Consider the following 27,787-nt stretch of genomic DNA (forward strand, 5'->3'; position numbering starts at 1 on the left):
AATCTCACAATGTTTCATCCAAGGACATCGAGTCTCAACTAACCTCAAACAGGCCTTGAGCCATTTCCGAGCCTGGTGCCTGTCTGAAGTTGGTTGAGACTACATGTCCGGGGATGAAACATTGTGAGAGTACAACGGACACCTTGTGAGGCAGGTGGGGGTCTGAGAGAATAACTGTGATTGACTCAAGGTCACCCAGCAAGTTGCACGTGGAGGAGGAGTGGGGGATGATACCCGTTTCTCCAGATTGGAGTCTGCTGCTCTTAACCACTACGCCAAACCGGCTCTCAGGTTGAACGAGGACAAGTGCAAAGTAATGTACAATGGAGCCAAAAATCTTAACTACGAATATGTGTTGCTGGAGTCCCAACAGATGGTAACTGACCAGAAGAGAGACCTTGGAGCCATAGTCGAGAACTCAATGAAGATGTTGGCTCAGTGCGTGGTAAATACTGGGTTCGACGCATGAGGAAGAGGAAACCTGGAGAGCCAGTTTGGTGTAGTGGTTAAGTGTGTGGACTCTTATCTGGGAGAACCGGGTTTGATTCCCCACTCCTCCGCTTGCACCTGCTTGAACGGCCTTGGGTCAGCCATAGCTCTGGCAGAGGTTGTCCTTGAAAGGGCAGCTGCTGGGAGAGCCCTCTCCAGCCCCACCCGCCTCACAGGGTGTCTGTTGTGGGGGAGGAAGGGAAAGGAGATTGTAGGTCGCTCTGAGACTCTTCAGAGTGGAGGGCGGGATATAAATCCGATATCTTCTTCTTCGTTACCCTCCCCGTTCACTTGGAGTCTCAGAGTGGCCTTCTCTTCTCCCCAGCACAACAGACACCTTGTGAGGTAGGTGGGGGCTGAGAAAGCTCTGAGAATAGAACTGTGAATTATCACAAGTTCACCCAGCAGGCTGCATATGGCTTAGTGGCAGAGCATCTGCTTGGTAAGCGGGAGGTCCCAGGTTCAATCCCCGGCATCTCCAACTAAAAAGGGTCCAGGCAAGTAGGCGTGAAAAACCTCCGCTTGAGGCCCTGGAGAGCCGCTGCCAGTCTGAGGAGACAAGACTGACTGTGATGGACCCGGGGGGCGGGGCTCATTCAGCAGAAGGCAGCTTCATAGGTTCATATATGTTCATACGAACCTTGGTTTTAAAGGAGGGACGGTGGCTCAGTGGTAGAGCATCTGCTTGGTAAGCGGGAGGTCCCAGGTTCAATCCCCGGCATCTCCAACTCAAAAGGGTCCAGGCAAGTAGACGTGAAAAACCTCCGCTTGAGACCCTGGAGAGCTGCTGCCAGTCTGAGTAGACAATACTTTGATGGACCCAGGGGGCTCTGATTCAATAGAAGGCAGCTTCATATGTTCATGTGCATAGTGATCAAACTATTAGTGATAAAGCATCTTTATTAAGTAACTACAAACTACTGCAAAGTGCTCAGAACATGTGCCAATATACAGTTGGGTCAGGGGAAACCCAGTCCCCAGGAAGCAAAAACATCCTGTGATTTTTGGATCCTTCATTAAAATATGCATCCTCATTGGCAAAACCTAGGATCTTCTGATACTGCCTCCCAATTGGCCAGTTTGAAGTATGTGGCCAATCGTGAGGCAGAACTTTGGATCCTCTCAGTCTATTGTTTTGCTCCTCAAGTTCAGGACACGTCACCTAACATGTCCAGGCATGCCTTTGCGTACAAAACAATGCGCAAGTGCAGTAAAAAAGACAAATGCTGTGCTGAGGATTATTAAGGACACTGAAAACAAATCAGCTGGTATCATAATAAAAAGGTAAAGATAGTCCCCTGTGCAAGCACCAGTCGTTTCCAACTCTGGGGTGATGTCACATTATGATGTTTCCACAGACTTTTCCACGGGGTGGTTTGCCATGGCCTTCCCCAGTCCTCTGCACTTTCCCCCCAGCACGCTGGGGACTCATTTGACTGACCTCGGAAGGATGGAAGGCTGAGTCAATCTGGAGCCGGCTACCTGAACCCAGCTTCCGTCAGGATTGAACTCAGATCATGAGCAGAGAACTCGGACTACAGCTTTATGGTATGGCCTCATTCAGAATCCTGTGCACAATTCTGGTTACAGCACCTCGAAAAAGATATTATTGCATTGGAAAAGGTGCAGAAAAGGGCTGCTAAATAACTAAGGGAATAACTAAGGGAATGGGAATGAACACCTTTCCTATGAAGAAAGGTTCAAGAGGCCAGGGCTCTTTAGCTTGGAGAAATGATGACTGAAGGATGACATGACAGAGGTTGACAAAATCATGCATGGGATAGAGAAGATAGAGGGGGAAAGTACTTTTTTTGCCTAAGAACTTGCGGGCACTCAATGAAATGAACGAGCCGTGGGCATAGAACAGCTCAAAGGAAGTTTTTCTTCACCCAAAGTGTCATTAACAGGTGGGATTCACTACTGTAGGAAGTGGTACAAGCATAGCCAGCTCAAAGAGGGGATTGGATAAACATCTGGAGCAGAGGTCCATCAGTGGCTATTAGCCACGCAGTATAGATGGAACACTCTGTCTGGGACAGTGATGCTCTGTATTCTTGGTATTTGGGGGGCAACAGTGGGAGGGCTTCTGGAGTTCTGGGCCTGCTGGTAGACTCCTTGATGGCATCTGGGTTATGGCCACTGCGTGACACATAGGCTGCGATCGCTTCTCTTATGCCCTTATACCTGTTGGGGCTCACGGCATAACAAAACACCACCCTGTGTAATTTGTTCCTCTCCAAAAAAAAAAAAAAAAAGTTTCCTCCGTCAAACAGCATCTGCTTGCTTAGGTTGTCTTTAAAATGTTTAAAACAAAATAACAGTGAAGAAAATAATGCTGTGTAGTATGCCCCTTTAATTTAAAAAAAAAAGCTGTGCCGTATGCATCTTTAATAAAAAGCACTTATTTTCTCTTTGACATAATCCACGTCTAATATACATACATTCACACACGTATGTAGGAATTAAAGCAAGGTGTTTTTAAGATGTCCACGTGTGTGCGTCTAAATCAAATTTAAAATAACATAAATTAAATATTTAAAATAAAATAACAGCGAAGAAACTACTGCTGCATGCAGGGGTGGCCAAGGGTAGCTCTCCAGATGTTTTTTTGCCTACAACTCCCATCAGCCCCAGCCATTGGCCATGCTGGCTGGTGCTGATGGGAGTTGTATGCAAAAAAACATCTGGAGAGCTACCACTGGCCACCCCTGCATAGTATGCATGTAAGATGTCTGCATCTTTAATTAAAAAAATAAAGCTGTGCCGTATGCATCTTTTAATCAAAAAGCACTTATTTTATTTGACTTTGACATAATCCACGTCTTATATACATACACGTATATAGGAATTAAGGCAAGGTGTTTTTAAGATGTGCCCGCGTGTGCGTCTAAATTCAATTTAAAATAAAATTAATTGAAATAACACTCCAAACAATTTGTCCCTCCCTTGGAAGCTCCGGCAACCTGCAACGGGAAGCCGGAAGTCTTCATCCAATCACCCTCGAGCCTGCGGCCCCTTTACTCGCCTCCCAGCCCGCCCTGCCTCTTTCTCCCCCCTCCCTTTCTTCCGTCCGCCGCGCGCATGCGCCCGAAACCCCTTACGGGAGGGCCCCTCCGGCGGGCCAGACCGAGTCGCCTTTAAGCTGCCCGAGTTCGCGATTCACCAACGCCTCTTGCGCCGGCGGCGTGACGCGGGCGCCATAGGGGGCTGCGGCGCCTTACGCCGGTGGAGTAAAGGCGTTGCTTTTTTTTTTTTTTGGCTCGTGCAAGGAAGAGAAAGAGGTTTAAAGAGACGGGAGAGGCGCCGCTGCCCATAGACGGCCTGCTGGGGGGCAGGCCCCGGGGGGGGGCCCCCAGCTCTGAAGCACCCGGGGGTGGGAGGAAAGGTGAGTCTCCTGGGGGCTTGCTTTTCTTGCCTTGCTTTTCTTCCCTTGCTTCCCCTTTAAATGTTGCATCCTAATTTTTTTTGTGGGGGGGCACTTTTGGAAGGGATTGCATGGGGGAGGGGGACTTGCTCCCAGTCTTCTAGAGGCGGGGGGGCTTGCAAACCCCTTCCCCAAATGGTGCCTCCTTTAGGAACCGAATTTGCAAGAAGGAGCAAGAAGGAGGAAGTGATTTTTTTTTTTTTGCAAGGGGGGAGTTAAAGTTAGCAGGCTGGGTGCCCTGTTGCTTCCCCCCAACGTGGCCCTTGGGTGGTCTGGCTAAGGGGGGGGGGCATTACTGTTGGCTTGAGCTAACCCTTAGCAAAATCAGTTCTGTTCTTTCTTTCCCCAAGCCTTCCCCATTTATTTTGGGTTGCTTTCCACCCCCACCCCCACCCCAACGTGCCAGCAAGCCCCGGTCCTTTGAGCCTGGCTCTTGGTAGACAATGCAATCCCTTTCGGTGCATGTTTTGCAGTTACAGGGTGGTTGTGGCAGAAGGCCTCTCCCTTTGGAGAGAGATGGCTGATCTGTCTGTGCAACCGGTTTTCTCTCCGCAACCGGCCGCAGACGCTAGGAAAAGATCTTTTTTTTTTTTAAATACCTTAACAGATGATTGCAATAAAATAAAAAATTAAAAAAAACCCCGAAAAGAGGCGGTTATATGGACTCAGAGTTCTGCAATTCCTAGATACTCTGAAACGACGGCAGACTTCAAAGGGAGATAGTTGATGTTAGGTACAAATTCAGTACATAACAGTTTGGTACTTCTAAAGAATCGGTATAAATACATAACAGCTTGGGGGTGCTTCTAAAGAATCGGTGTCATCAACATTTTGCCAGAGGTGCAAACCGTTTACACGTTTGTCTTTTTAAACAAAAAAAAAAATGAAAGAACAGAAGTCTTGTTCCTGTTTTTGTTTTTAAAAAAGTGAATTTCCAGTGTGGGGCGGAGGAGAGATTGTTCTTCACATTTCGAACGTGTTTGTTTCTTCCTGGGTTTTTTTGGGGGGGGGGGGGTTGGGGGGGCGGAAGGAAGCCTCTGGACCTTGTTACTTTGGTATATATTTAGAACGTGGGTTTCTTTTAACAAAAGGACTTTATGCTGTATGGGGGGAAGAGAGAGAGAGAGAGAGAGCAACTGTGAGTCGTTTTAACTGCTGGATTAGAGTTTGGGGGGAAATGATGATGATGGAAACAAAAGTTGCACCAGGGCTGGAAGTCTTAATCGTTTCATTAGAAATTGGTTGATTTTTTGCCAGTGGATTCTGTGTCTCTCCCCAGGTTAACCATCTCCATAACACGGATGTGCTTCTGGAGGGGAGGGTGTCTGAGAGAGGAAGAAAACTCAGGGGGAAGCCCAGAGCTTTGAAATTAGCCCCCAGTCCTTGCGAACGTTGGAGGGAGGGGGGAATTTGCAGTTTTAGCATCCAGATGGGAAGCAAAAGGAAGGAGCTATGAAATGTTGACCTTTGGGGCTTTTCTTTTCTTTTCTGTCTGTTTGCTGCTGTGGCCAGCCAGCCCGGATGAGGCCTATGTTTCCCAAATTCTCCCCTTGCGTGACTGATGGGGGTGGTGGGGGAAAAAAAACACATACACATTTTTATTTGTTTGCAACTCACTCTGATTTTCTTCCTTCTTCCCCCCCCAACCCTCTTTTAACCAACTGTTGCAATGTAGTTTTGTAAAACCTTTCCCCCCCATGTCACGATCCCTGTTTTCATAAGGTGCTTTTTGTGTTCCTTTTTTAAAAAACAATCCAGAGAAAAGTCCATGCTGTGCCCAGACCTCTTCCTCTCCCCCCCCCCCCAATTTGTTTTGTCTGGCCTCTTCGCAAACGAAGGACCTTCTTTCATTTTTGTGAGTCGCATCTGGATCTGCTCGAATCTTCCCTGGATCTGTTCGACAAGGTGGGGGTGGCTGATTCAACGTCACTCCTTCCCTCCCCCTTCATAAAAAGCTAAATTTCCTTTTTGGCTTGCTGGAGAAGTCTCTCAAACCAAAATATCTTTTCAGGACTGGCAGAGAGGGAGCAAAGGCAACTGGAATTCTCTGTGGTTTGTGGTTCTGAAATTAACCTGTGGCTTGTTTTGCAGCTTTACCACCAAATATCTTCTGGGCAGGTCTTTTAGGAAGCAACCTGCAGCCCCTTTCACCCACACCCCTGGCGTGGCCTTGGCCCTGTCTGCTTGCTAAGCTGAGTGGGAGGGAGGGAAGGAGGGAGAGGCAAGAGTCTCATTTGAAACCCAGCCATGGTTTCAGCGTGTGAATAGGGGGCAACCAGGAAGTACATCTGGTTTTTCTTCCCTTCCCCATCCCTCCATTCTTTACTGAGGAAGCCAAAAATAGCTCTCAACGAAAAATGGTGCTGGGGGGGTTGGCAAAGCAGGGTTTCTTTCAAAAAATGGCATCGTGGAAGGATAAGTCTCCGTCGGGGAGGGTGCGTTTCAGGGGGAAATAAAAAGGTAAAGGTTGTCGACTGTGGGGTGACATGATAGAGGTTTACAAGATTATGCATGGGATGGAGAAGGTAGAGAAATAAGTACTTTTCTCCCTTTCTCACAATACAAGAACTCGTGGGCATTCGATGAAATTGCTGAGCAGTCGGGTTAGAACGGATAAAAGGAGGTACTTCTTCACCCAAAGGGTGATTAACATGTGGAATTCACTGCCACAGGAGGTGGCGGCGGCTACAAGCATAGCCAGCTTCAAGAGGGGATTGGATAAGAATATGCAGCAGAGGTCCATCAGTGGCTATTAGCCACAGTGTGTATGTATATGTATATGTGTGTGTGTGTGTATATATTGGCCACTGTGTGACACAGAGTGTTGGACTGGATGGGCCATTGGCCTGATCCAACATGGCTTCTCTTATGTTCTTATGTGACACAGAGTGTTGGACTGGATGGGCCATTGGCCTGATCCAACATGGCTTCTCTTATGTTCTTATGTGACACAGAGTGTTGGACTGTGATTTCCGACTCTGGGGTGACGTTGCTTTCACAGTGTTTTCACAGCAGAAGTTTTATGGGGTGGTTTGCCATTGCCTTCCCCAGTCATCTCTATACTTTCCCCACAGCAAGCTGGGGACTCATTTGACCGACCTCGGAAGGATGGAAGGCTGAGTCAACCTGGAACCGGCTACCTGAAACCGGCTTCCACCGGGATTGAACTCAGGTCATGAGCAGAGGGCTCTGACTGCAGTACTGCAGCTTTACCGCTCTGCGCCACGGGGCTCTCTCAGGGGGGAATACCTTGAGATAATTGAAATGTGGACAGAAAGGGATGTCTGCATGAGTGGGGCCGGTGTTCCCACTGAGCTGAGTTAGTGTGAGCTAGCTCACGATTTTTTTAGCCTCCGGCTCACACGTTTTGGTCTCAGCTCAGAAAAAATGGCCCTAGAGGGAACTGATTTATGCAGCAGCTCACAACATTAATGCAAGCAACTCACAAAGTAGAATTTTTGCTCGCAAGACTCCACGGATTAGAGGAAACTTTGAGTGGTACCGCCATTATTTCCCCCCAGGGTCTCCAACTCCTCTCTGGACATCCTAGAGATTTGGGGATGGAGCTTGGGGGGAGTACAGAGACCTCAGTGGGGTATAGTGCCACCCTCCAAAGCAATTTTCTCTGGGGGAACTGATCCCTGTCGCCCGGAGACAAGCTGTAATTCCAGGGGATCCCCAGGTCCCACCTGGAGGTTGGCATCCCTATCTTGCCCTCTTTTAAAGCCGCTCTTTGAAATTCATTTCCCAGTCAGATCGTGTTACAGTGTTGACTTCCATCCCTTCTTTCTTTTGTTATCTCTGCCCCCAACCCTGCTCAAAATTTAGGTTTCAAGTTCCTCGAGGCAGAGTTGCGTCTTTAGCTGGATTCCTTAACAAGAAACCCGTCAGGTGGGTAGGTTACGTTGAGGTGGGGGTGAATGCCCCTCCCTGGGCTTTTGAGCGAGTGGGGATTTGAACCTGCGTCTCCTTGGCCCGAGTCCAGTGCTATTGCGTTAGACAAAGTAGGAGTCAAGTCTCACCTTTAAGACCAACAAAGTTTTATTCAGAATGTAAGCTTTCGTATGCATGCGTGCTTCTTCAGACGAAGGGATGGGGTACAGTGGGCTGAAATGCATGTAGTTGGTGGATTAAGAGTGTAAACTGATACAAAGTTAGACTCAAATGGCAGAATAGTGTAAGAAATGGGAAGACCATTTGGTCTGGATAGCGATAAAAGGTGATAAAAGCTGCCTGTTCATAGCTGTTGCTGCAAGTCTCGGTAAAAACAAAAGGACAGGTATTTCCTCGTGATGTCCTTGTCCACCTAATTGTGTTAGACAGTAGATGTAACTGAGCTTGGAATTTGAACTCTGGGCACGCCCAGTTTGGTAACAACTGCCCTGCATCCTTGAGAGTTCCGGGTTTGGTCCTCAGGGGGTTAGCGAGGTTGTCCGTAGTGGCTCCTCTGAGTGGTGCTTGCACTGAGATAGAGATGGTTGTGTGAAAAGATTCAGTTTCAGTTTATTTCAATTTATATCCCGCCCTTCCCACCGAAGTGGCTCAGGGCGGCTTACAACACATAAGAACTAACATAGGTTTTGGATTTAAAATACAACAAATTACACCGTTAAAACAGTAAAATGATAAAGCATAAAAACAAGCGATCTATCAGAATACTACACTGCAATCTTCCATAGCGTTTCCAATGCCAGTTAGTTATAGGCCAGCCGGAAAAGGGCTGTCTTACAGGCCCTGCGGAACTGGCCGGGGTCCCACAGGGCCCTCACCTCCTCCGGCAGCTGGTTCCACCAGCAAGGGGCCGTTACCGAGAAGGCCCTGTCCCTGGTGGATTTCAGACGGGCCTCTTTAATTTCAACGGGTTGAAATTAAATCAAAAGGGTTTCCGGCTCAACATGAGGAAGAATTTCCTTGACCGTTAGAGCGATTCCTCAGTGGAACAGGCTTCCTCAGGAGGTGGTGGGCTCTTCTTCCTTGGAGGTTTTCCAACAGAGGTTGAAGGCCATCTGACAGCAATGGAGATCCTGTGAATTTAGGGGGAGGTATTTGTGAGTTTCCTGCATTGTGCAGGGGGTTGGACTAGATGGCCCTGGAGGTCCCTTCCAACTCTAGGGTTCTATGATTCTCCTTCCTTGGAGGTTTTCCAACAGAGGCTAGATGGCCATCTGACAGCAATGAAGATCCTGTGAATTTAGGGGGAGGTGTTTGTGAGTTTCCTGCATTGTGCAGGGGGTTGGACTAGGTGACCCTGGAGGTCCCTTCCAACTAGGGTTCTATAGGGAGTCACAAAGATCAAAATTCCATATAACAGAAAACAAACACACAATCCCTCGTGTCCTCTCTGATGTACCTTTTTCGTGTCATCTGTTGCTTTTCATCCAACATGAGGTGGTGGTTTCCAAGCTGGAGAGTCTCCCAGGGTCCTTCCGATGCGATGGTGAAGTGGATTTATTTCACTATTTACTGATCACAGGTTTTTCAAAGTTTTTCCATCCTTCCATCGCAGAACTCAAGGTGGCATACATGGCTCCCCAATTCTCCATTTAATCGCCACTCTGCTTAAGGGTCTATCTGGGAGGGTCCAGAGCACCCACCCAATCCCTGCATTGTCCCTATTTGCAAGTACCTTTTAAAAGGTAGTCCCCTGTGCAAGCACCAGTCGTTTCTGAATCTGGGGTGACGTCGCATCACAGCGTTTTCACGGCAGACTTTTTACGGGGTGGTTTGCCATTGCTTTCCCCAGTCATCTACGCTTTCCCCCCCAGCAAGCTGGGGACTCATTTGACTGACCTCGGAAGGATGGAAGGCTGAGTCGACCTTGAGCCGGCTATCTGAACGCAGCTTCCGCTGGGATCGAACTCAGGTCGTGAGCAGAGAGCTTGACTGCAGTATTGCAGCTTTACCACTCTGTGCCACGGGGCTCTTATAACCTCACTAATTAAAGGTAAAGGTAGTCCCCAGTGCAAGCACCAGTCGTTTCCGAATCTGGGGTGACGTCACATCACAACGTTTTCACTGCAGATTTTTTACGGGGTGGTTTGCCATTGCCTTCCCCAGTCCTCTACACTTTTCCCCCCAGCAAGCTGGGTACTCATTTTACTGACCTCGAAAGAATGGAAGGCTGAGTCAACGTTGAGCTGGCTATCTGAACCCAGCTTCTGCTGGGATCAAACTCAGGTCGTGAGCAGAGTTTGACTGTAGTATTGCAGCTTTACCACTCTGTGCCATGGGGCTCTTATAACCTCATTAATTAAAGGTAAAGGTAGTCCTCTGTGCAAGCACCAGTCGTTTCCGAATCTGGGGTGACGTTGCATCACAACGTTTTCACTGCAGATTTTTTATGGGGTGGTTTGCCATTACCTTCCCCCGTCCTCTACACTTTCCCCCCAGCAAGCTGGGTACTCATTTGACCGACCTCGGAAGGATGGAAGGCTGAGTCAGCCGTGAGCCGGCTACCTGAACCCACCTTCCGCCAGGATCAAACTTAGGTCATGAGCAGAGGGCTTGGACTGCACTTCTGCAGCCTTACCACACTGTGCCACGGGGCTCCTTGAAGTACCTTGAGAGCCAGTTTGGTGTAGTGGTTAAGTGTGCGGACTCTTATCTGGGAGAACCGGGTTTGATTCCCCACTCCTCCACTTGCACCTGCTGAGATGGCCTTGGGTCAGCCATAGCTCTGGCAGAGGTTGTCTTTGAAAGGGCAGCTGCTGTGAGAGCCCTCTCCAGCCCCACCCACCTCACAGGGTGTCTGTTGTGGGGGAGGAAGGTAAAGGAGATTGTGAGCCGCTCTGAGACTCTTCAATGTTTTCATAAACCCAGCCTTTACTCACTTTTTTTTTAACCAATTATATAGTTTTTCCCACTTCTTTGCAGCTTCCATTTTCGACACCCCTTTCATTAGATTGGATAAAATATCCATTTCTGCTGCTTGTAAAATTTTATTGACCACCTCCTCCTGTTGTGGGCATCCCTTTTGTCAAATAGAAGGCAAAATAGACGGGTGGAGGGAGGGAGAGGTGTGAAGAAAGCAACTTCAAATGCATCCCCCCAAGCTGCCGGTTGGCTTGACTTCGTGAAGTTGGTCTCTTCCCTTGAAAAGCCTGAGAAACTCTTGGGTCGTTTTCGCACTCACCTCCAGCCGGCGCGACCCCCCTCTTCACCGCGCAGGATCTGCGCGGATTTCGCACTAAATGCCGCGGAGCAGCCTTTTGCGCCGGAAACTCCCGTCGCAAAAGCCGCGCAAACGCCAGACTGCTTTTTGCCGATTTACGTTTGAGCGGCTTTTGCGACGGGAGTTTCCGGCGCAAAAGGCTGCTCTGCGGCATTTAGTGCGAAATCCGCGCAGATCCTGCGCGGTGAAGGGGGGGGTCGCGCCGGCTGGAGGTGAGTGCGAAAACGACCTTGGAGTTTTGGGAGTGGAGCTTGGAAAGGACCTCAGAAGGATACAAAGCCAGAAGGGTCTGATTCAGCATAAGGCTTCTTCATATGTTCATATGTAAGATGGGTAACCATGCTAGTCTATCTGTAGCTGTAGAAAAGAGTGAGAATCCAGTAGCCCCTTCAAGACTAACAAAATTTGTAGCAGGGTAGAAGCTTTCAGGAGTCACTGCTCACTACATCAGCATTTATTTTATTTTATTTATTTTATTATATTTATATCCCGCCCTCCCCTGACGGGCTCAGGGCGGCTAACAGCAATGGAAAACAACACAAAATTAAATTGTTGCAATAAAATCACGGTAAATTATTAAAACATCTCAAAACGTAGACAGTTTTAACCCCTAGTTGGTGGTGTGATTCTTGATTAGCGCTGTTTGCCGTGATGTCATTAAATCTTATCGAGCGCCTTACATTCACTTCGGGTCGGGTTAAGATATTCATGCTGTGGGGTGGTGAAGTACCGGTCACCTCCATTTAGATGTTAAAAGCCTGTTTGAACCATTCTGTCTCGCAGGCCCTGCGGAATTGTGGCAAGTCCTCCCACAGGGCCCTGATGTTTCCAGGGAGAGCATTCCAGAGGGGTAGGGGCCGCCACCGAAAAGTCTTTTGCTCTGGGGGTGGACAGCTGTGCATCCTTTGGCCCCGGGGATCGTTACGAGATGTTGTGAGCTCGATCGCAGTGCTCTCTGAGGCTCATGTGGTGAAAGGCGGTCCCGGAGGTAGACAGGGTCCCAGGCCGTACGGGGCTTTAAAGGCCATAACCAGCACCTTGAAGCGAGCTTGGAAAGCCACAGCCAACCAGCGCAACATCTCCAGCACGGGTTGAATGTGCTCCCGTAAAAATAGCTCCAGTGAGAACCTGGCTGCAGCGTTCTGCACCAGTTGCAGCTTCCGAGTTCGGGTCAAGGGCAGCCCCATGTGGATGGCATCTCAGTAGTCTATTCTCGAGGTGACTGTTGCGTGGATTACTGTGGCCAAGTCATTGCGCTCCGTTTCTGCAGCGTTCTGCACCAGTTGCAGCTTCCGAGTTCGGGTCAAGGGCAGCCCCGTGTGGATGGCATCGCAGTAGTCTATTCTCGAGGTGACTGTCGCGTGGATTACTGTGGCCAAGTCATTGCGCTCCGTTTCTTGGTTTGTCCTTGTTCACACAGATCTCCGAAGCAGCCTTTGCCCCTGGCATTTGCTGGCCTCAAATATGAACTCTTCGAAGGGTGGGGCACAGGGGGTATGTTGGTGGCACGTTTCAGATGCTGAAGCACTGTGTTTTGGGTCGTTAAAGAATCATCCTTGCGAGAGCGTTCAAAGCCGCACCTTGCCACGCTTGTGGCCTTTACGGCAACCCTCCGAGGTAGGCTGGGGCTTTTGTGCATTGCAGGTGGAAACGGGGTTTGGCGTGAGCCTGCAAGGGAGGAGTGATTAGGGCAGACGTGATTTGAACCGGAGCGCAGGAAATCCATCCAGACCGCAAGGGCGTCGAACTCATTTGTTATAAGGGCTGGATGTGACATATATGATACCTTGTTGGGCTGCGCCGTGTGTGTGCCTGTTTAAGATTAGGTAGCAGAGATATAAACTTTATAAAGGATACAGACAACCGCAATTAAATACATATATTTTTAAAAAGCTTAAAACATGCTTAAGATATATTTTTTAAAACTTAAAACGTTTGCATTTGTTGGTCTTAAAGGTGCTTTCTTTATATTTCTTTACATGTTCCCCAGAGAGTACTGAGATCGGGAACTCAAAACCTCCTTGTTATCCCCGGGCCAAAAGAAGCCCGCTTAAAATCTACCAGGGACAGGGCCTTCTCTGTTATGGCCCCTTCCTGGTGGAACCAGCTGCCGGAAGAGGTGAGGGCCCTGCGGGACCTTGTTCAGTTCCGCAGGGCCTGTAAGACAATCCTCTTCCGGCTGGCCTATAACTAACTGGCACAAGAAACTAAGTGTGGTTCTATTAGACTTCTGCTGCTCTTAATGCTTTAAATGTTTTAAATATTTTAACTGTTTAAATACCTAAAACTTAATTTATGTGGGATTTTATGTTGTAAGCCGCCCTGAGCCACCTGGTGGGAAGGGTGGGATATAAATCATAAAATAAATAAATTTCTCCCATGGGATCCAGAGAACTGGGCAAAGGAAGCTCTGGCTCTTTCCTTCCTTCCCCAGAGGACTGGGGGGGGGGGGAGCCTCAGCCAATAGAAGGAAGAGAGGCTTGGCTCAGTAGCTCTGCTGTGTGATTGAGAGCCCGGCCAGGCGTGCTATTCCTCCCCCTTTCCTCCCCAAGGGAGGAGCCTCAGCCAATGGAAAAAAAACAGAGGCTTTGCTCTGTAGCTCCTGTGCGATTGAGCAAGACTGGCAAAGCGAGCTGTGATGCTGAAGGAAGCAAGAGAGAGGGAGAAGGAAGCAGACGACAGCCAGTTGCTCGGGGGCCTGATAGGAGCCCTCCAGGGGCCTGATTCGGCCCGCGGGACGCATGTTTGAAACCCCTGAGCTACGCTGTAAGTACAAGACTTTTTGATAACATGATTCTAGGTTGTTGTCGGTGATGCTCGACTGGGAGCGCTCCGAAGCTCCCGCGTGGTTGTGACCTAAAAACGCACATTACAGAGTTTGACTCTTCTTCTTTCTCTTCTCTCTCCCACACACTTTTTTTTTTTTTAAATTACCTTTTCAGGTTTGGCTGGCTTGCCTGATACGTTGTCTGCTGAATCACTGTGTGTGGGATAGTTCAGTCTTTCTCTTAAAGCAGGAAAGAGGAGAGGGGTTTTTTTGGGGGGGGGGGGGAATTCAGTGCACGCAGAAACTGAAAGGAGGAAGGGGACAGTCACTTCGGCCCACGTGGGTTGGCACAAGCTCCCTGCCCAGCGAATGACAGCGGCGTGACCTACTGGGTGGAGCAGAGGTCCATCAGTGGCTCTTAGTCTCAGCACATTCATAGAATCATAGACTTGGAAGGGACCTCCAGGGTCATCTAGACCAGCCCCCTGCACAATGCAGGAAACTCACAAACACCTCCCCTTAAATTGTTGGAACTCTCTGTCTGGGGCAGTGATGCTCTGTATTCTTGGTGCTTTGTGGGGGGTAGCTTCTAGTGTCCTGGCCCCACTGATGGACCTCCTGATGGCACCTGGTTTTTTGGCCACTGTGTGACACAGAGTGTTGGACTGGAGGGGCCACTGGCCTGATTCAACATGGCTTCTCTTATGTTCTTATGATTCAGTTGGAATCAAAGATGTGCTGTTCCCAGATGGCAGGATCAAGTTGGAACTGTGGAACCCAAATCCAGACTTTGATGCATTACTTATTGCTCGTCTACTCACCCTTTTAAAAATCCTTGCAAGTAGAAAGTTAGCATGCCAGCATTCTAGCCTGGCTACCTTGCTGTGTTCATTTCTGCATGCGGGGATGTTTTTCTGTTTTTTTTTTTAAATGAGGGGGCATTCAGTCATGTATCTTCTTGCCTGATATCTGAAGTTGCTCAGAAGTGTGTGACTATATATATATGAATATATGAAGCTGCCTTATGCTGAATCAGACCCTTGGTCCATCAAAGTCAGTATTGTCTTCTCAGACTGGCAGCGGCTCTCCAGGGTCTCAAGCTGAGGTTTTTCACAACTATATGCCTGGACACTTTTTTGGAGATGCCAGGGATTGAACCTGGGGCCTTCTGCTTCCCAAGCAGATGCTCTACCACTGAGCCACCGTCCCTCACCGTCCCGTGTGTGTTAAGTGCCAGCCAGTCACTTCGAACTTATGGCAACCCTATGAATTAATAGCCTTCAGAATGTCCTATTGTTGACAGCCTTTTTGCAGACTCGGGCTTTGCAAACTGAGGGCCGTGGCTTCCTTTGCTGTGTGAGATCCCTGTACTGTCCCTATTTGCCGTTTCTTCGCCTTTTCCTTCTGCCTTCAGCTTTTCCTAGCATGATTGTCTTTCCCAGTGACTCTTGTCTTCTCAAGCAACTGGCTGTCGTCTGCTTCTTTCTCCCTCTCTCCTGCTTCCTTCTGCATCTCGGCTTGTTTTGCCAGGCTTGCTCAATCGCACAGGAGCTACAGAGCCAAATCTCCATTTTCTCCATTGGCTGAGGCTCCTCCCTGTCCTGGTCACTGGGGATGGAAGGAAAGAGCCAGAGCTTCCTTTGCCCAGTTCCCTGGATCCCATGGGAGAAGTACAAAGAAAGCACCTTTAAGATCAATGAGTGCTAATGTTTTAAGGTTTTTTTTAAAAAAATCGTTAATTGCTGGCAGCAACTGATGAGAGCATGTGTAGACCCATGTTGAAAAAATTGAGCTGAGTCTCAGTGTAATGTCAGGAGAAGGAGGCTGACGAAGTGATCGAAACCGTGAGGAGGAGTCCTTTCATAAGCGGTTCCTTCCTTACTCTCTCCGCATTGTTAGGAGTCGGGCACTGAGGGAAGAAGCATTCACCCACAATTGAGTCTACCCGAAGGAAGCCCATTTCCAGGGCTGCTGAAAGACTGTGTGGGAAAATTCATATGTTGAAAGCTCAGCGTTCCTTAGTGTTGTTTTGTTTAAGTTTCATTTAAGCTTGCACTAAAACGTATTTATACATGTTTCTGTGTAAATTTCATTGCTTGTGGTGGTTTTTCTATTATTTCCATTGATTACACCGGGTTCCACTTGTTTTGATCGTTTTCTCCGGGGGAGCTGATCTCTTCCAGCTAGAGATTGGTTGTAAAAGTGGGAGATCTCCAGGCCCCACCTGGAGGCTGGCAACCCTAGGTGGCACAATTTCCATGCCCCCTTGGGGTTGTGCGTGTGTGTTGCTGCCGGTACCCAAGTACCTCTGGAGACTCCTTGAACTTTTAACTTGTCGTTCTAGAGACCTTTTGCTTTCTCTGGCATCCCTGTTGATTCCTAGGTAGGCTGTTGGTGCCTCGTGGGTTTCCCCCTCCATTTCTTCTCATAGAGGCCTGGACTTGTGTTTGTATGCTGGCTTTTATATCTACACTTATAGCTGTGAGGTACAAGCAAATTTGTAGGAGGGGAGCGGAGGGGAGAGAAATAGCAGGGATGTAGAATCGGCCACAGAATCCAGCTTCCTGAAAGCCTCATTTTGTAGGGGGGGAAATGGAAAGCGTCTATTTCAGTCTAGGAGGTATTTGAGATTTCCCAGGTAGACCCCCTGCCGTCTGGTTATGAGGACAGGACTAGTAGTATACGACTTGCTTTCTTCAAGGGAGGGGGGGGCAATAGCTCCAACATCTGCCTTGCCTAGCAGCTGGAAATTTGAGCTCTCTCTCTCTTCTCTCTCCCCCACCCCTTCCTACCACAACCTGGCATGGGAGTTCTGGCCCTGTCTAGCCATGCAGCAGAGATGATAAAAAAGAGCCGTACAGCATTTTAGGTGAGTGTTTCAGCTACTCCCTGCTAGTAGGAAACTTGCAGAGAATTATTTCTGTAGGGGAGTGGTCCAATTTGGGATCTCTGTCTGTCTCTCTCTCTCTCCTTCTGTCTGTCTCTCTCTCTCTCTGGTTTCTGGCCTTCTGAAATCTGAACTTATGCTCTATAGCAGGGGCGGCCAAATTTGCTTAGCCTTGAAGCCAGACAGAATAAATGTGAGATGTTTGAGAGCTGCAAGACATAAGCAGATATTTTAAAAAGGTAAAGGTAGTCCCCTGTCCAAGCGCCGAGTCGTTACCGACCCATGGCGTGACGTCACATCAGGATTTTTTTGGGGCAGACTTTTTACAGGGTGATTTGCCATTGCCTTCCCCAGTCATCTCCACTTTACCCCCAGCAAGCTGGGGACTCATTTTACCAACCTCAGAAGGATGGAAGGCTGAGTCAACCTTGAGCCAGCTACCTGAACCCAGCTTATGCCGAGATCGAACTCGGGTTGTGAGCAGAACTTGGGACTGTAGTATTGCAGCTTACCCACTCTGTGCCATGGGGCTCCTAGATTAAACAAATATTACACACGTTTTAATTAAAACTCTTAAATACTTTCTTTGCACAGGAAGGTAAAATACATACGTATGCACTTTAAGACACAGCCATGCTAGAAGGAGACTTTAAAAAAAAAAGTTGGGAATAACAGTCCCCATATAACCAGCATAGGGAGAGGTTAGGGAATTATTTTTTGGCACGAGTGGGAAAAAGGAAACACACATGTACTATAGAAATCACTGACCACGGTTTGCATCATGATGCATCTTTTTGCCTCGACACCAGGGTTGGTAAATGCAGCTCCTACAAGAGCTATGAAACTAAGGGGGAACCTGGCGCTGCCCTCTTTAATTCAGTCCCTCTGTCCAGTGGGACAGCCTAACCGGGGGAGGGGGGGCACTGAGAAAAGGTGTGAAGGGTTATCACAGGTGAACCAAGGAACACCGAAACTTCACCACTGCTTCTGCACCTGCCCGGAACCTGATAGGAGACTAGTTGACCCACTTACTTCTAAAGCCCAGGGCACGAGGGGGATGCAGCAATTCCCCCCACACAGCAGACCCTCAAGCCGGTCAAAGGAGGGAGGGAGGCACGCAAGCCCCTTCTTTCAGTTCCACAGCTCACTTGGCTATTCTGCAGGGCCTGCCATTGGCAGGAGGGGTGACGGCAGTTGTCATTCTGCCAGGTCCCAGCGGGGGTTCTCCCACATTCCCAGGCTCCTTCCTGCTCCCAGCCAGCTGGCCGCCCCCACAGCTACCATGTGCCTTTCCCCTTCAGAACGCTAGGAGAAAGCTTGCAAAGGCTTCCTTTTAGGATGGTGCGTCTGTGTCTTTAAGGCTGAAGGGGGGCGGGGTGAGCAGGCAGAACAACGTGGCTGCTCCCAGGAGCTGTGAAAGCTGCCCAGACCCCCCCCCCCCGCGTTTTCTATATAAGCTTTTCAGAGGTGGTTTTCATAGTAAAGGGTAAACTTGAACCTTTGGTTTCCCTGGGTTATTGGAAGTTTAGCTACTTGTGAGTAAATTGACCCAATAAGACCACTCGAGTGGCTACGGCCCTACATGTCAAAATTCCAGAAGTGCCCACAGGCTCGAAAAGGTGGGAGACCTCTGCCCTTACAGCCTATCCAGACTTCCTGGGCACGAGAACCATTGAGCCTTTAACACAGATGCAGAGGCATTTTATGACAGGGGTGTCAAACATGTGGCCCAGGGGCCGAATCAGGCCCCCCTGAGCAACTGGCTGTCATCTGCTTCCTTTTCTCTCTCTCTCTTGCTTCCATCTGCATCACAGCTTGCTTTGCCAGGCTTGCTCAATCGCACAGGAGCTACAGAGCAAAGCCTCTATTTTCTCCATTGGCTGAGGCTCCTCCCTTGGGGAGGAAGTGGGGGAGGGAGAGCTTGCTTTGCCAGACTTGCTCAATTGCGCAGGAGCTACAGAGCAAAGCTTGGAGAAACGTCGACTGCGGGGTGACATGACAGAGATTTACAAGATTATGCATGGGATGGAGAAAGTAGAGAAAGAAGTGCTTTTCTCCCTTTCTCACAATGCAGGAACTCGTGGGCATTCGATGAAATTGCTGAGCAGTCAGGTTAAAAAGGATAAAAGGAAGTACTTCTTCATCCAAAGGGTGATTAACATGTGGAATTCACTGCCACAGAAGGTGGTGGCGGCTACAAGCATAGGCAGCTTTAAGAGGGGATTGGATAAAATATGGAGCAGAGGTCCATCAGTGGCTATTAGCCACAGTGTGTGTATATATATATGTGTGTGTGTGTGTGTGTGTGTACACACACACACATATTGGCCACTGTGTGATACAGAGTGTTGGACTGGATGGGCCATCGGCCTGATCCAACATGGCTTCTCTTATGTTCTAAAGCCTCGATTTTCTCTATTGGCTGAGGCTCTTTCCTTGGGAAGGGAGGAATAGCTTGCTTTGCCAGGCTCTCTCAATCGCACAGCAGAGCTAATGAGCCAAGCCTCTCTTCTTTCTATTGACTGAGGCTTGGTTAAAAATAACCGGGTGCTGGGAGAGTAGGGTTGCCAGCTCCAGTCTGGGAGACTCCTGGAGATTTTGGGGAGGAGCCTGTGGAGGACAGGGACACAATGCCTCCAAAGCATCCAGCTTTTTTTTCCGGGGGGAAGTGTTTTTTGTTGTAGGGAGAGGAGCTACAGTTAAATGGGAGGGGTTCCCCACTGGGAGGCTGGCCTCCTAAGTTATAACAACTCTCTTGCAAATGGGTTTTGATTCCTGAGCTGTGATAGCCTGTGCCCCATTACCTCCTGAACCCCCATTTCCAATGTGGCTAGGTCCAAGACTCACCCTGGCTTGTGGGGTTGCTGAGGGCTCTTTGTGTGGCAGAAGCTCCTTTGCATATTAGGCCACGCCCCACTGATGTAGCCAATCCTCCCAGAGCTTAGAGGGCTCTTCGTACAGGGCCTGCTGTAAGCTCCAGGAGGATTGGCTAGATCAGGGGTGTGTGGCCTAATATGCAGAGGAGCTCCTGCTACAAAAAGAGCCAGGCCTCAAGATGTGGCTCACTTAGGCTTCCCAATCTCCAGGTCTCAGCAGGGGATCCCCCGGTTTTATAGGCTTCCTCCCCACCCCTTGCCAGCTGGCTTGGGGGGGGAAGCCCCACCCACACAGCCACCATGTACCTCTAGAGCTCCGGCAGGTTTAGGAAACTGCAAACAAGTCCTGTTTTAAAATTTGTGCCTTTAAAGTTGAGCAGGAAGCGGAAAACAGGAAGTGCTTCATGGGGAAGGGTCAGCAGCCGTTTCCTCAGAGCACAGACCCTCCATTTGTTTTGCTTTCATTTTCAGAGCAACTAAAGTTGTGGAGGAACCAGACCCAGTAAGTGTGTGTGTGTGAAGAAGATACTGGATTTATATCCCGCCCTTCACTCCGAAGGGTCTCAAAGTGGCTTACAATCTCCTTTCCCTTCCTCCCCCACAACAGACACCCTGTGAGGTGGGTGGGGCTGGAGACGGCTCTCACAGCAGCTGCCCTTTCAAGGACAACCTCTGCCAGAGCTATGGCTGACCCAAACCTGGTTCTCCCAGATAAGAGTCCGCACACTTAACCACTACACCAAACTGGCTGTGGTGTGAGAGAGGGAGGGGGCAGGGGATTCCCCAGTTTGGAGGCCCTCCCTTCGCTTTAGAAAATGGGGGGTGGGGAGGGAAATGTCTACTGGGCACTCTGTTATTCCCTATGGAAAACAGTTCCCATAGGGAATAATGGGGAATTGATCCGTGGGTATCTGGGGCTCTGGGGTGGTGATGTTTGAGGTAGAGGCACCAAATTTGCAGCATGGCATCTGATGCCTTTCCTCAAAACACCCTCCAAATTTCAAAAGGATTGGACCAGGGGGGGCAATTCTGTGAGCCCCCAAATAAGGTGCCCCTATCCTTCATTATTTCTAATGGAGGGAAGGCATTGAGAAGGTGTGCAGTCCCTTTCAATGTGATGGCCAGAACTTCCTTTGGAGTTCAATTGTTCTTGTTCCAACCTTGCTCATGACTCCACCCCCAATGTCTCCTGGCCCCACCCCCAAAGTCCCCAGATATTTCTTGAATTGGACTTGGCAATCCAAGGCTCATTTGTGGGTTGCCACCCTCCAGGTGGGGAATAACGTAGGCGGCTGTGAAAAATTACTGTGCAAAGAACAATCGCAACGCGTGTGACACAGCTTAATGAGAAGAATGACACACTCCATAAGCATTGTATCAGCGCTTCATCGCACTCTGCAATACGTTGAGTATTTATGTTGGCGTTTAAAGGGGAAGCAACACAATCCACTTTTTAACAACAATACTTCTAAGAAAAACATGCCGGGCATGCCGGGTTTAAACAGCAATTCCTTCTGTGGGCAACATGCAAAGTTTGCAGTGTAGACCAACAAAGACAACCGTCTTTGATTGAAGCGTAGACTTCGAAGAATGAATCAAAGGTTGTTTCTCTGTTGATTGTCCACATGTATAGCTCGAATAACGTGGTAACACGCTTCCTAGGTTTTCTTATCTTTGCATGTTTCGAATGTCGTCTTTGACCACGTGATTATGTCTCTGGAACTACATTTACACAGCATTCAAATACAAGTCATTCATGTTACATAAAATAAAGGTTGCAATTTTTACATGTTACCCAAGGCTCAAGAGCCCCGTGGTGCAGTGTTAAAGCTGCAGTACTGCAGTCCTAAGCTCTGCTCACGACCTGAGTTCGATCCCCGGTGGAAGCTGGGTTTTCAGGTAGCTGGCTCGAGGTTGACTCAGCCTTCCATCTTTCTGAGGTTGGTAAAATGAGTCCCCAGCTTGCTGGGGGGAAGGCGTAGAGGACTGGGGAAGACAATGGCAAACCACCCTGTAAAAAGTCTGCCGTGAAAACGTTGTGAAAGCAATGTCACCCCAGAGTCGGAAATGACTGATGCTTGCACAGGGGACCTTTCCTTTCCTTTCCACCCAAGGCTCATAGCATTATAAGAAAATCAATTCCGACATTTACACAGGCAAAATGGTTCTCCTATATCCTAACTTTCAGCAACCAGTTAAATAATATTCAGGCACTAGTTGACTCCTCCAGTTTAAAGAGACACAGTCCTTTAGTTATTAACATTATTCTGACAATTGAATAGCAACTCCTTAATTGCTTTTATTATTTAAGAAGCCCAACATGTATAAACTTTATAAAAGGACACAAATACAATTAAATATTTTAAAGACTTAAAATAAAACATACTTAAAACTTTAGCACTTGTTGGTCTTAATGGTGCTTTCTTTGTATCTCTCCCATGCTATCCACGGAACCGGGCAAAGGAAGTTCTGGATATTTCCTTCCTTCCCAAGGGGACCAGGAGGGAGGGAGCCTCAGCCAATAGAGGGAAGAGAGGCTTGGCTCAGTAGCTCTGCGGTTCGACTGAAAGAGCCTGGCAAAGCATGCTTCCCCCCCCCCCAAGGATGGAACTTCAGCCAATGGAGAATATAGAGGTTTTGCTCTGTAGCCCTTGTGCGATTGAGGAAGTCTGGCAAAGCAAGCTGTGAGAGAGAAGGAAGCAGAGAATAGCCAATTCCTCAGGGGGCTTATAGTAGCCCTCCGGGGCCCTGATTTGGCCCTTGGGCCACATGTTTGACACCCCTGCCTTAGAAAGCTTCTGGACCAAGGGCCTGACTCCATATTATTGCAGCTTCATATGTTAATTCGTGAGTAGTATCTTATTTCTGTGCTTATCTGATTTTTTTTGCAAAACACTGAGTTATGCTTTGAAGCCGTGGTGTCGAAATGATTTGTTATGAGGGCCGAATCTGACATAAATGAGACCTGGCCATGTCGGGCCAGGCCGTGTGTGTACCTATATAAGAGGAGGTAGCAGAGATATAAACTTTGTAAAGGACACAAAACACAAAGATTTTTTTATAAAAACTTGAAACCTGCTTAAAACTCGTGGGTCTTAAAGGTGCTTTCTTTGTATTCCCCTGTGGGAACTGGGCAAAGGAAGCTCTGGCTCTTTCCTTCCTTCTCCAGGGGACCAGGAGGGGAAGGCGCCTCAGCCAATAGAAGGAATAGAGGCTTGGCTCAGTGGCTCTGCCGTGCAATTGAGAGAGCCTGGCAAAGCAAGCTCTCCCTCCCCAAGGAAGGAGCCTCAGCCAATGGACAAAATCGAGGTTTTGCTTTGTAGCTCCTGGGCAATTGAGCAAGTCTGGCCAAGCCAGCTGTGATGCAGAAGGGAGCAAGAGAGGGAGAAAGAAGCAGATGGCAGCCAGTTGCTCGGGGAGGGGGGGGGGCTGATAAGGAGTCCTTTGAGGGCCTGATTCAGCCCCCGGGCCACATGTTTGACACCCCTGCTTTAAAGGCTACGGCTTGCTGTTGGGAAGGGAAAACTTAAACCATCTCTTGAGATTGGGGTGTGTGTGTGTCTTGTTCCTGGCAGCAACCAAATCCCCAATCTTCCAGCGCCTCCGGGTCTCTGACACGCTCCGTTCTTTTTCTTCCCACTACTCGACGTCTCGATCCTTCTTTGCTTTTCCCCCCCTCTTTGAATCCTTCGTCTTATTTTTAGCAGGCACATATTTTATTTATTTTGTGGGCTGGTTTTTGTACATCTTTTTTTTTTTCCTTGCGCGTTTTGTTCCCGCCCCTCTTAAGGAAGTATTTTTAGCTTTTCCTGCCTTTCACTCCCTGTGCCGTGGCACGATTTGAAGACGAAAAAAAAAAAAAAACCAAACCCAAACCTTGGTATTATTTTTTCCACTGTGACATCGCTACTCCCTTTGGTATTGCTCGGGTGTAGTGTAGTATTTTCCATCCCAGGTATAGCTTGACTTGAAAGGAGGGATTGTGGACGCCTGCAGACGGCTCTTGCTGGTTTTTTTTTTTTGCCGGTATCACAGAAAAACGCTTTCATTCTCTCCTGCCACCTTGGGGTAGAAGGATTTTTAGGAGCCGCTGTACAAAGCTTGCTCCGTTCTTTCTCTCTGGAGTGGCCATGTGCGTCTGCCTCCCCCGCTACGTAAAAATGGACTGTAGAACCCGCAGATTTTCTTCTTTTCTCAAGCACAGTTTATTTCTCTTCATGTCGGTCTCGAAACGTCCCTTCTTAACTTTCCCCGTCAAGAGGGATCCCGATAAAGTGTTCTTTTCTGGGGGCAGGGAGAGTGGACCACCAATAATTTTTTTCCCCTCGCTAGCCCGAATTCTCGCATTCAATAAAATGGGATTTAAAGACATTTGCGGGTGGCGGTAGTGGTGGAGGTTACGGGAGGAAGGTAATGCTTGCTTTAGACACAACAGCTGCAAAGCAGGAAGTCCGGACAGAGTCAACACACAGGCATTCGGAGCGGGGCTGGGAAAGAGATCAAGTATGTCAAAGACAACTCGGGCTTCGGGCAGTTCTGGATTATTTTCCGGTGTGGCAGACCCGGGTGCAGATTATGCTTTTTGGGGCCCCCTCCTCCAAATGAATGCTGGTATGAGGCAGAAACTAGGCAGTTGGGGTGGGGGATTACTGGAAAAGGTGAGGACATTAAAAGCACTTTTACCTTCAATAAACAGGAGTCCAGTGGTGCATTAGACTTTTTAAAATTCCGGAGTAAGAAGAAGACTGCAGATTTATACCCTGCCCTTCTCTCTGAATCAGAGACTCAGAGCGGCTTACAATCTCCTGTATCTTCTCCCCCCACAACAGACACCCTGTGAGGCTGGTGGGGCAGAGAGCTCTCCCAGAAGCTGCCCTTTCAAGGACAAAGTCTCAGAGCGGCCTACAATCTCCTTTCCCTTCTTCCCCCACAACAGACACCCTGTGAGGCGGGCAGGACTGAGAAAGCTCTCCCAGAAGCTGTCCTTTCAAGGACAGAGTCTCAGAGCGGCCTACAATCTCCTTTCCCTTCCTCCCCCACAACAGACACCCTGTGAGGCGGGCGGGACTGAGAAAGCTCTCCCAGAAGCTGCCCTTTCAAGGACAGAGTCTCAGAGCAGGCCTACAATCTCCTTTCCCTTCCTCCCCCACAACAGACATCCTGTGAGGCGGGTGGGGCTGAGAGAGCTCTCACAGCAGCTGCCCTTTCAAGGACAACCTCTGCCAGAGCTCTGGCTGACCCAAGGCCATTCCAGCAGCTGCAAGTGGGGGGGGGGAGTGGGGAATCAAACCCGGTTCTCCTAGAAAAGAGTCCGCACACTTAGCCACTACGCAAAAGAGTTAGTCCTGAAGGTGCTGGTGGAGTCGTATCCCATTTTTGTAGCGGCAGTACACCTCTGGTGGTAGAAGCTGTTATTGTGGCAGCCCCAGACGGTTTTCAAGGAAAGAGACTTTTGGAGGCGGTTTGCCGTTGCCTTCCTCTGCATTGCAGCCTTGGAGGTCTTTGAGGGTCTCCCAATGAGGGCTTGCAGTCCCCAGTCAGGAGGTAAGGACGAAACACAAGAATGGGGGGGGGGGGAACGTTTCGGTCCTGGTCCCTGCCTGGTAGAATAAACTCTCCGTGGAAGTCCTGGCCCTGCGGGATCTGCTTCAGTTTTCCTGGCAAGCGACCTCCTCCAGTAGGGTAGGCCGAAACAGTGACTAGCTTAATTTCACCCAGCAAAGCTTCATGGCTGAGTAGGGATTTGAACTCGGGTCTCCCCACCCTGATTCAGCTTTCTAATCATCATTTACTCTTCGGAGGTGACTGAGAGGTGACAGGATCAAGGACTTGAAGGGCTGTCCTATAGAGGATGGGGTGGAATTGTTTTCTGTAGCCCCGGAAGGTCGGACCAGAACCAATGGGTTGAAATTAAATCAGAAGACTTTCCGGCTCAACATTAGGAAGAACTTCCTGACGATTAGTTCCTCAGTGGAACAGGCTTCCTCCTCGGGAGGTGGTGGGCTCTCCTCCCTTGGCGGTTTTTAAACAGAGGCTAGATGGCCATCCAACAGCGATGAATATCCTGTGAATTTAGGGGGAGGTATTTGTGAGTTTCCTGCATTGTGCAGGGGGTTGGACTAGATGACCATGGTGGTCCCTTCCGACTCTATGATCCTGTGATTCTTTGGAAAGTATTACTGCTTTATGCAACATAAAATGCATATAGAAGAAGCTTCCATCCACCCTTTGATATCTTGAGCCTGCAGAAAGCGGGGCTTTGCTTGATACACGTAGCCAACCAGTGTGATGGATTAGAGATACCAACCGCCAGGGGATCCCCTGGAATTACAGCTCAACTCCAGTCTACAGAGATCAGCGCCCCCCCGCCCCAGAGAAAATGGATACTTTGGAGGGTGGACTCTAGGGCATCGCACTAGTCCCATTCCTTCCCAGCTCTTATCTCCAAACCTCTAGGACAGAGGTGGCCAAACTGTGACTTGGGAGCTACATGTGGCTCTTTCACACATACGGTGTGGCTCTTGAACCCCCACGGCCTCTTTGGCCAGCTTGGAGAAGGCATTTCTCTCTTTAAACCGCTTCGCCAAGCCAGCCAGCGGCTTGGAGAACGCATTTAAAGTTGCTTTCTTTCCACCTCTTCGTTTCCTCCTTCCTTCCTTCTGCCAGTTTGGTGTAGTGGTGAAGTGTGCGGACTCTTATCTGGGAAAACCGGGTTTGATTCCCCACTCTTCCACTTGCACCTGCTGGAATGGCCTTGGGTAAACCATAGCTCTCGGAGAGCTGTCCTTGAAAGGGCAGCTTCTGTCAGAGCTCTCTCAGCCCCACCCACCTCACAGGGTGTCTGTTGTGGGGGAGGAAGAGAAAAGATATTGTAAGCCGCTCTGAGACTCTGTCCTGGAAAGGGCAGCTACTGGGAGAGCCCTCTCAGCCCCACCCACCTCACAGGGTGTCTGTTGTGGGGAAGGAAGGGAAAAGAGATTGTAGGCTGCTCTGAGACTCTGTCCTGGAAAGGGCGGCTACTGGGAGAGCCCTCTCAGCCCCACCCACCTCACAGGGTGTCTGTTGTGGGGAAGGAAGGGAAAAGAGATTGTAGGCCGCTCTGAGACTCTGTCCTGGAAAGGTGAGCTACTGGGAGAGCCCTCTCAGCCCCACCCACCTCACAGGTTGTCTGTTGTGGGGGAGGAAGGGAAAAGAGATTGTAGGCTGCTCTGAGACTCTGTCCTGGAAAGGCCAGCTACTGGGAGAGCCCTCTCAGCCCCACCCACCTCACAGGGTGTCTGTTGTGGGGAAGGAAGGGAAAAGAGATTGTAGGCCGCTCTGAGACTCTGTCCTGGAAAGGTGAGCTACTGGGAGAGCCCTCTCAGCCCCACCCACCTCACAGGGTGTCTGTTGAGGCGGAGGAAGGGAAAAGAGAATGTAGGCCGCTCTGAGACTCTGTCCTGGAAAGGGCATCTACTGGGAGAGCCCTTTCAGCCCCATCCATCTCACAGGGTGTCTGTTGAGGGGGAAGACGGGAAAAGAGATTGTAGGCCACTCTGAAACTCTGTCCTGGAAAGGGCAGCTAGTGGGAGAGCCCTCTCAGCCCCATCCACCTCACACGGTGTCTGTTGTGGGGAAGGAAGGGAAAGGAGATTGTAGGCCGCTCTGAGGCTCTGTCCTGGAAAGGGCAGCTACTGGGAGAGCCCACTCAGCCCCACCCACCTCACAGGGTGTCTGTTGAGGGGGAGGAAGGGAAAAGAGATTTTAGGCCGCTCTGAGACTCTGTCCTTGAAAGGGCAGCTACTGGAAGAGCCCTCTCAGCCCCACCCATCTCACAGGGTGTCTGTTGTGGGGGAGGAAGGGAAAGGAGATTGTAGGCCGCTCTGAGACTCTGTCCTGGAAAGGGCAGTTACTGGAAGAGCCCTCTCAGCCCCACCCATCTCACAGGGTGTCTGTTGTGGGGGAGGAAGGGAAAGGAGATTGTAGGCCGCTCTGAGATTCAGAGTGGAGGGTGGGATATAAATCCAGTATCATCATCATCATCATCATCATCACCTTCTTGTTCTCCTCCCTCCCTCCCTCTCAAGCACCCGATGTCCATGTCTCGCAGCTCTCAGACATCTGACATTTATTCTGTGTGGCTCTTAGGTTAAGCAAGTTTGGCCGCTGCTGCTCTAGGAGTTTCCGAAGCTGA

General features: G+C 49.4%; 1 protein-coding gene across 3 annotated transcripts in view; it reads left to right on the forward strand.

The window, feature by feature from the left end:
• Window positions 1-3,605: 3,605 nt before the first annotated feature.
• The window catches only part of CSNK1G2 (casein kinase 1 gamma 2), a 106,091-nt gene continuing 81,909 nt past the window's right edge, over window positions 3,606-27,787 (forward strand). For 2 of the 3 annotated variants that reach the window (XM_060232770.1, XM_060232771.1), the window contains exon 1: window positions 3,606-3,878. The gene's annotated coding sequence lies outside the window, so the exon portion shown is untranslated. The remainder of the gene's footprint in view (window positions 3,879-27,787) is intronic. The other variant, XM_060232772.1, reaches the window with a different exon arrangement.

The sequence above is a fragment of the Heteronotia binoei genome, chromosome 2 (assembly GCF_032191835.1).
Source record: "Heteronotia binoei isolate CCM8104 ecotype False Entrance Well chromosome 2, APGP_CSIRO_Hbin_v1, whole genome shotgun sequence".
Classification (NCBI taxonomy): Eukaryota; Metazoa; Chordata; class Lepidosauria; order Squamata; family Gekkonidae; genus Heteronotia; species Heteronotia binoei.